The following is an 8,642-nucleotide window of genomic DNA, read 5'->3' as shown; positions in this document are numbered from 1 at the left end:
GCAGTACTTACCGCTTCGGCCCAAAAATAACTAGGCAAGTTGTTCTCATTGAGCATTGTTCTTGCCATCTCTTGAAAAGATATATTTTTTCTCTCTACTATCCCATTTTTTTGAGGAGTTCGAGAAGCAGAAAAATTATGCACAAAACCATTTTCATCACAAAATGCTTCAATATTTTTATTAAAAAATTCTTTTTCCCTATCACTTCGGATACTTGAAATAGTATAGTCATTTCCATTTTGAATTCTCTTGCATAACTTGGTAAAGGCATTATGTGCCTCACATTTATGAGCAAGAAAGATGACCTAAGTATATCTAGAGAAATCATCAACAATAACAAATGCATAATATTTTCCTCCTAGACTTGCAACTCTATTTGGTCCAAAAAGATCCATGTGTATCAGTTGCAATAGTCTAGTAGTGGAAATATATTTCTTGGCTTTAAAAGAAGTTTTTGTTTGTTTACCAAATTGGCATGCATCACAAATTTTATCTTTAAGAAAATTTGTTTTTGGTAAACCTCTCACAAGATCATTTTTCAAAAGTTTGGAAATAAGTTCCATGTTGGCATGACCTAATCTTCTATGCCATGGCCAACTAGTTTCATTTTGAACAGAAAAGCAAATAGCATATTGTGAGGTAATTTCTTCAAAATCGATTGTATAAACATTATTGTTTCTAAAAGCGATAAAACAAATATTACAATCATGATCATTCAAAATAATGCACTTATCCATTTTGAAAGTAACTGTAAATCATTTATCACATAATTAACTTATGCTCAAAAGATTATGTTTTAGACCTTCAACAAGTAGAACATCTTCAATTATGAAAGAAGATTCATTACTAATTTTACCTATTCCCACGATCTTCCCTTTCAAGTTGTCTCCAAATGTCACGGGTCCTTCTTCTTTAGATCTAAGATCAAAAAACTTAGTCTTGTCTCCCTTCATGTGTCTTGAACATCCACTATCTAAAAACCACTAGTTTTTGCTTGTGGATGACTTCATGCATACCTATAAAAACAATTAAAATGATTTTTCATGGTACCCAAGTTCTTTGGATCCTTTATTTATTAGTATTAGAAGAAACAAGATTTTTAGGTACCCATATGACCCTAATAGTTATTGTATGATTTCTTCTAATAGGACAAGTATGATAATTATGACCATTTTTATTACAGAAATTGCAAATAGCATGTGACATATATGAAGAACTTGAATGATTATAATAATATCTTTTTTTGACAAAATTATTTTTATGAAAAGAATTTTGATTATTGGTCTTTGATGTAGAAAGATTATGAAAGAAATTTTTATAAGGTTTCTATTTTTGTTTTGGCATATATCTCAAACCTGCTTTATCAAAAACACATCTTTGACTACCAAGAAGTTTTTTAAAATTTCTTTTTCCATTCGTAAAGTTTTCAACAATATTTTCTAAATCGATTTTCTTCTTATTCAATTCAAGATTTTCATCTTTCAAAATGATACTCTCTTTTCTTAAAATATCAATTTTATTTGTTAAAGAAAAATTTTTCTTTTTCAAAACAGTATATTTGATACCCAATTTTTCAAATTCTTCATAAACCTCTTCTAAAATATTTTGCAATTCTTCATATGAAGGATCTTCAATATTATAAAGATTTGTTACCTTAATGTCATCTTTAGCCATAAAACAAAGATTTGCTGATTCTCCATTGCTTGCTTCACTATCTGAGCTACTTGAATCATCATCCCATGTAGCTTTCATTGCTTTCTTGCCCTTGTTTCGATCTTTCTTTAATAGAGGACAATCTGGCTTGATATGAATAGGTTTATTGCATTTATAACAAATTAAAGTGTCATTTTTACCTGAATCTTTCTTGGAAAACTTTTTGAAGGATTTTCTCGGAAGAGTTTTATTTTTCTTTAAGAATCTTTGAATTTTTCTTGCTATCATCGCAACTTCTTCATCTTTGTCTTTATTTTCCTCATCTTCATCACTTTCACTTTTATGAGGAATAGCTTTAAGTGCCAAGCTTTTCTTTGACTTTCCTTCTTCTTCTCCTCTTTTCAATGTGTACTCATGGGTGATAAGTGACCCGATGAGTTCATTCACTTCTAGCTTCTTGAGGTCTCTAGTTTCAAGAATCGCTGTCACTTTTGATTCCCAGCGTTTTGGTAGAGAGTTGAGAATTTTTCTACTATCTCCAACTTGGAATAAACTTTACCAAGAGCTGTCAAGCTGTTTATGATGTTAGTAAAACGAGTCTGCATACTAGAAATAGATTCATCATCATTCATCTTAAATATTTCATATTCATGAGTAAGAATATAAATTTGTGATTCCTTGACTTGCGAAGTTCCTTCATAAGTAACTTCTAAATTATCCCAAATTTCTTTTGCCGTAGCACAAGTCATTATTCTATTAAACTCATTTCCATTGAGAGCATTAAATAATAAATTCATAGCAGTTAAATTCAAAGTATAAAGTCTATCGTCTTCACAATCAAACTCTTCTTCTTCCTTTTTGACCTTTACTCCATCAACCACTTTTGTTGAAATATAAGGTCCATTTACAATGCATTTACAGATTTCTCGACCTTGAGCCTGGAGGAATATTCTCATTCTAACTTTCCAAAATGAGTAATTATCTCCACAAAAGAGTGGAGGTCGACTGCTAGATTGACCTTCACCAAATGAAGCTGAAATGTTAGTCATAAGATCTTAGCTCAAAACAGAGTTGGTTGGGAGAGCTAGTTGGGGGGTGTGATAAAGGGTTAGAATTGCATAATTAAGTTGTTTAAATGACTGATTTATTTTATCAAATGAGGATTGAACACTTAATTATGCATCAAAATTTTAACACTTAATGAAAAATTTATTGATGATAATATTTTGCACATCAAAGTCTCATATTTGCCCTTGAAATACTTAAACTATAATATCATTTCATTTGTATATTGTAGGGCATTTATGGAAGAAAAGAAAGAATAGGATCTATGAGAAAATAAAAGAATTGATTATGGTCTTATGGAATTTCATCTCAATTGCATATCACGCTGGGCACTAAAAGAAGGCTGGGCGACTTCAGAATTTGGTTTTTTGGATAGCTTTATTTTTTTCTTCTTTTTTCGGTTCAAGACAGAGTTGGTTGGGAGAGCTTTTTAACATTTTTATTTCTTACGGCTGGAGCTTTTCATTTTCAGACCTAGGGTAGGGTAGTCTTTATTTTCATTTGCTTTACTTTTTCATTTTGGACGGACACAGCAGCGGCTGCTTTTGTCTTACTCACTCTGTTTTTGGTGGGAGACCTTCGGCACAGCAGGGAGCATTTATTTTCTTTTATTTTTTTCCTTCTTGTTGGAGACGCTAGCAATTTTTTTTTTAGATTTCTTTTGGTTTTCGTTTAGCAGTAGAGCAGTAGAGTAGTTTGAGTTTTATTTCTTTCTTTCGTTGAAGACACTGGGCGGAAGCTTTTATTTATTATTTCTCTGTTTCTTTTGGTATTCATTCGGCGCAGTTGGCAGATTATTTTTCCTCTCTTTTCGTTTAGACGCAGGGCAGCAGTTTTTGGTTTTCCTTTCACTTTACTTTTCCGTTTAGACCAGCCGTAGAGTGAGCTTTGAGTTTATTTTCTTTTCACTTTGTCTTTTTCATTCAGCAGCAGGAGCAGCGTTCCCTTCATTTGACAGTTTTTAGTTTTATTTATTTATTTAGTTTTGATTTGTTTTATGTCTTTGAGCTTTGACCGTTTAAACTGCTGGGTATTTTATAGACCATCTATTTTGCATTCTAAGATTTATTCTATGCTGGTATTTTCTTTAATTTTTAATATGACTCTACTTAGATTAATCCTTGCTGTTAAAATTATCATGTGTAGCTAATTTCTTTAGCTTGGGTTGTGGAATGAGACTTGATTTATTTTGGGATCCTAGTTTAATGCAATATTTTCTAGTTGAATATTGATTTCACTATATTACTAGTCGGATTTGAATTGAAAATAGATTGCGGCTCTTGCTCTTGATTTGTTGTTGACGTAAGGCAAAACAAAAGTTTAAAAATTATCAAGGCTTCTCTCAGTTGTTTATTAATGTGTGTTCGGATAGTAAAGTAGAAAATCCCTTAGGAAAATATTGCAAAAACTTGAGCTTAACCCTTTTATCTTCCAATCATCAATGCCTTGATTGGATTCTTAATTGAAAAAATTATCTAGAATCTAAAATAAAGAGAGTCTCAAAACCAACCCAAGTGTTTGTTAATTTGCCTTTTTGATTAGAAACTCTAATTTAAACTTCGATTATTTTTTTTTGCATTGCATTTTAATTTTATTTTCATCTCTCATAGTCGACACATTTGTTACTTAAAAATCTCATATACGCTTTGATAACCCTTTGTCCCTGTGGAATACAATCCTAGACTTATCCTTGATACAACTTGACACTTCTACACTTGGAAGCACATTCGAAACTGAGTTTTATGTGATTTTTTATTGGAGGCATTGGCCGCTCGAGCGAATTCAGACAAATTTAAACGCTCGATGTTAGCTCAACGGTGAGCTTGAGCAGGAAGCTTTCGCTCGAGCGAAGTCAGACAGAGTTGAACACTCGATGTCAGCTCGACAGTGAGCTCGAGCAACATGCGGAAGGGAAGTTTGCTCGACACGCTGCTCGAGCGAACATGCATTTTTTAGGGTTTTTTGCCGTTTAACTATATATATGATGTTTTACATCATATGGCCGTACTGTTGATGTATGAGAGAACATAGTGGACGTACTGTGTTGAGATCCATCATTGTAGTGTGATATTTCTCAATAATAAAATCCTCTGCAGCTCTCGTGGACGTAGGCAATTTGCCGAACCACGTAAATCTTGTGTCGTGTGTGATTGTGTGATTGCTTTTCTCGTTCCAATTTTTCTATTCTCTTTTTCAATTCATTGTCATCGTTTTTTCACAACAATTGGGATCAAGAACCAAGGTTCGGGTCTGAGGAAAAACGATGGCTGAAGATGATTTGAAGGTATCAGGGATCGAGAAGTTTGATGGCATAGATTTTGGATACTGGAGGATGCAGGTAGAGGACTACCTCTATGGGAAGAAACTTCATCTTCCACTATTGGGGAAGCAACCGAAGAAGATGGATGATACTAATTGGAACCTATTGGATCGACAGGTTCTGGGGGTTATTCGATTAATCCTGTCGAGATCTGTTGCACACAACGTTATTAAGGAGAAGACGACTGCAGATCTCATGGTGGCTTTGTCAGGTATGTATGAAAAGCCGTCAGCGAATAACAAGGTACATTTGATGAAAAAGTTATTCAATTTAAAGATGGCAGATGGTACGTCTGTTGCACAACATCTGAATGATTTTAATACTATCACTAATCAATTGCCGTCTGTTGAAATTGAATTTGATGATGAGATACGTGCACTGATACTATTGGCTTCACTGCCAAATAGTTGGGAAGCCATGAGAATGGCTATTAATAATTCTGCTGGTAAATCTAAATTGAAATATGATGATATTCGTGATTTGATTTTGGATGAGGAGGTGCACAGGAAAGATTCAGGCAAGACCTCGGGTTTGAGTTCAACCCTAAATGCTGATTCTCGAGGGAGATCACACGACAGGAATTCAAATAGAGGAAGATCAAAATCAAAGTACAGGGGCAAGAGCAAGTCGAGGCCTTGTCAGCAGGCAACTTGTTGGAATTGTGGCAAAGCTGGCCACATAAAGAAGAACTGCAAAAACCTAAGAAGATCGAGAATGATAGTGCTAATGTGGTAACTGAAGAAGTATAGGATGCACTATTTCTTGCAGTTCCTAGTCCAGTTTATGACTGGATACTGGATTCAGGAGCTTCCTTCCATACATCTTCCCACTGGGAGCTAATGCGGAAATATGTTGTAGGTGATTTTGGGAAGGTGTATTTGGCTGATGGTGAGGCTTTGAACGTAGTGGGGATGGGAGACATTGATATTGCACTCCCTGTCAAGAACAAATGGACCTTGCAAAAGGTCAGGCACATTCCTGAGTTGAAGAAGAACCTCATTTCTGTTGGGCAGCTCGATGAGTGTGGTCATTCAGTGGTGTTCTCAGAGAGCACCTAGAAGGTCACAAAAGGGGCATTGGTACTAACTCGGGGTAAGAAAACTGGTACACTATATATGACTACTGGTTTAATTGACACTATTGCTACTACCGTTGCAGAGAGCACAGTAGATTTGTCGCATTGCAGGCTTGGCCATATGAGTCAGAAGGGTATGAAAGAACTTCTGTCTAAAGGCAAGCTACCAGAACTGAAGTCAGTTGATCTCAGTATGTGTGAGAGTTGTGTTATGGGGAAACAAAAGAAGGTCAGCTTCTTGAAAAGTGGCAGGACACCTAAGACAGGAAAGACTGGATCTTGTGCACACAGATGTGTGGGGTCCTTCCCCAGTGGCATCTCTTGGAGGTTCTCGCTACTATGTCACGTTCATTGATGACCATAGTAGGAAGGTATGGGTTTATTTTTTAAAGCATAAATCTGACATATTTAATGTTTTCAAAATTTGGAAAGCCATGGTAAAGACTGAGACAAGCTTGAAACTGAAATGTTTAAGGTCTGACAATGGTGGTGAGTATGTGGATAGTGGGTTCAATGAGTGTTGTGCAGCTCTGGGTATCAGAATGGAGAAGACTTCTTGGGACACCACAGCAAAATGAAGTTGCTGAGCATATGAACAGAACCATTAATGAGCGTGCTAGAAGCATGAGGTTGCACGTTGGACTACCACACACTTTCTGGGTAGATGCAGTCAGCACTGCCGTTTCTTGATAAACAGAGGCCATCAGTTCCGCTGGATTGTGGATTGCCTGAGGAGGCTTGGAGCGGGAAAGATGTCAAATTTTCTCACCTTAAAATTTTGGTTGTCTTTCTTATGTGCTTATTGATTCTGATGCTCGTAGTAAGCTTGAGGCTAAGTCAAAGAAATGCTATTTCATTAGCTATGGAGACGAGGCATTTGGCTATCGTTTCTGGGATGATCAGGATCGGAAGATCATAAGAAGCAGGAATGTGATTTTCAATGAGAAAATGATGTACAAGGATAAGTCTAGTACAGCTTCTGTAGTAGCTCCTCAGGAGTCCGAATTTGCAGGATTGGATGACCTACCAGAGGTTACAGTGCAGTGTAGAGATGTGAGTGATGGGGAGAGTGGGTCTAGTGCACCCATTCCTATTATTCCGCAGGCAATTTCAGAACCGTCCACTCCTACAGTTGCAGTTCGCAGGTCAGTTAGGACTATACGTCCTCCACAGCGTTTCTCACCTACTTTGAATTACATTTTGTTGACAGATGGTAGAGAACTGCAGTGTTATGAAGAAACCTTGCAAGATGAAAATTCAAGCAAGTGGGAGCTGGCCATGAAAGATGAGATGGATTCCCTACTAGGGAATCAGACATGGGGGTTGACAGAACTTCCATTAGGGAAGAAGGCATTACACAACAAGTGGGTGTACCGGGTGAAAACTGAACATGATGGCAGTAAGAGGTACAAGGCTAGACTTGTTGTAAAGGCTTTCAGCAGAAGCAGGGTATTGATTACTTTGAGATCTTTTCTCTTGTGGTGAAGATCACAACCATCAGGATGGAACTGGCTATGGTTGCTACTGAAGATCTATTTTTTGAGCAGTTAGATGTGAAGACAGCTTTTCTTCATGGAGACCTTGAAGAAGACATCTACATGCACCAGCCTGAGGGTTTTGTGGTACAGGGAAAGGAAGGTTCAGTTTGTAGATTGAAGAAGAGCTTGTACGGCCTGAAGTAAGCTCCTAGACAGTGGTACAAGAAATTTGATAACTTCATGCACAGTGCAGCGTACATTAGATGTCAGGTAGATCACCGTTGCGATGTCAGGCATTTTGACAATTCTTACATTATTTTGTTGTTGTATGTGGATGACATGCTTATTGCAGGGGCTAGTATTGATGAGATCAATAATCTGAAGAAGCAGATGTCAGAGCACTTTCAATGAAGGATTTGGGAGCTGCAAAGCAAATCCTTGGCATGAGAATTGTCAGAGATAGAGTGAGAGGTACGTTGAGACTCTCACAGGCTGAGTATGTGAAAAAGGTACTCAGCAGGTTCAATATGGATAAGGCCAAACCAGTTGGCACACCCTTGGGAAGTCACTTCAGACTCAGCAAGAATCAGTCACCAGAGTCAGAAGAGGAACAAGATTACATGAGTAAGGTTCCTTATGCCTCAGCTATTGGTTCACTTATGTATGCTATGGTTTGCACAGGATCGGATATTGCCCATGCAGTGGGAGTTGTGAGTAGATACATGAGTAACCCAGGAAAGCAACATTGGGAAGCAGTGAAGTGGATTTTGAGGTACCTAAAAGGTTCCTCAGAAACCTGTTTGTGTTTCTCTGGAGAGAGCTTGGAGGTGCAGGGCTATGTTGATGCTGATTTAGCTGGAGATATTGATAGCAGAAAGAGTACCATGGGCTTTGTTTATACACTTGGTGGTACTGCAGTGTCATGGGGTTCTAATCTATAGAAAACAGTTTCTTTGTCCACTACAGAAGTTGAGTATATTGCAGTGTCAGAGGCTGCAAAGGAGATGGTATGGCTACAGGACTTCTTGGAGGAGTTGGGTAAAAAGAATCA

Source organism: Carya illinoinensis, chromosome 4 (genome assembly GCF_018687715.1).
Source record: "Carya illinoinensis cultivar Pawnee chromosome 4, C.illinoinensisPawnee_v1, whole genome shotgun sequence".
In the NCBI taxonomy this organism is placed as follows: domain Eukaryota; kingdom Viridiplantae; phylum Streptophyta; class Magnoliopsida; order Fagales; family Juglandaceae; genus Carya; species Carya illinoinensis.
Note: the sequence above shows the minus strand (reverse complement) of the source record.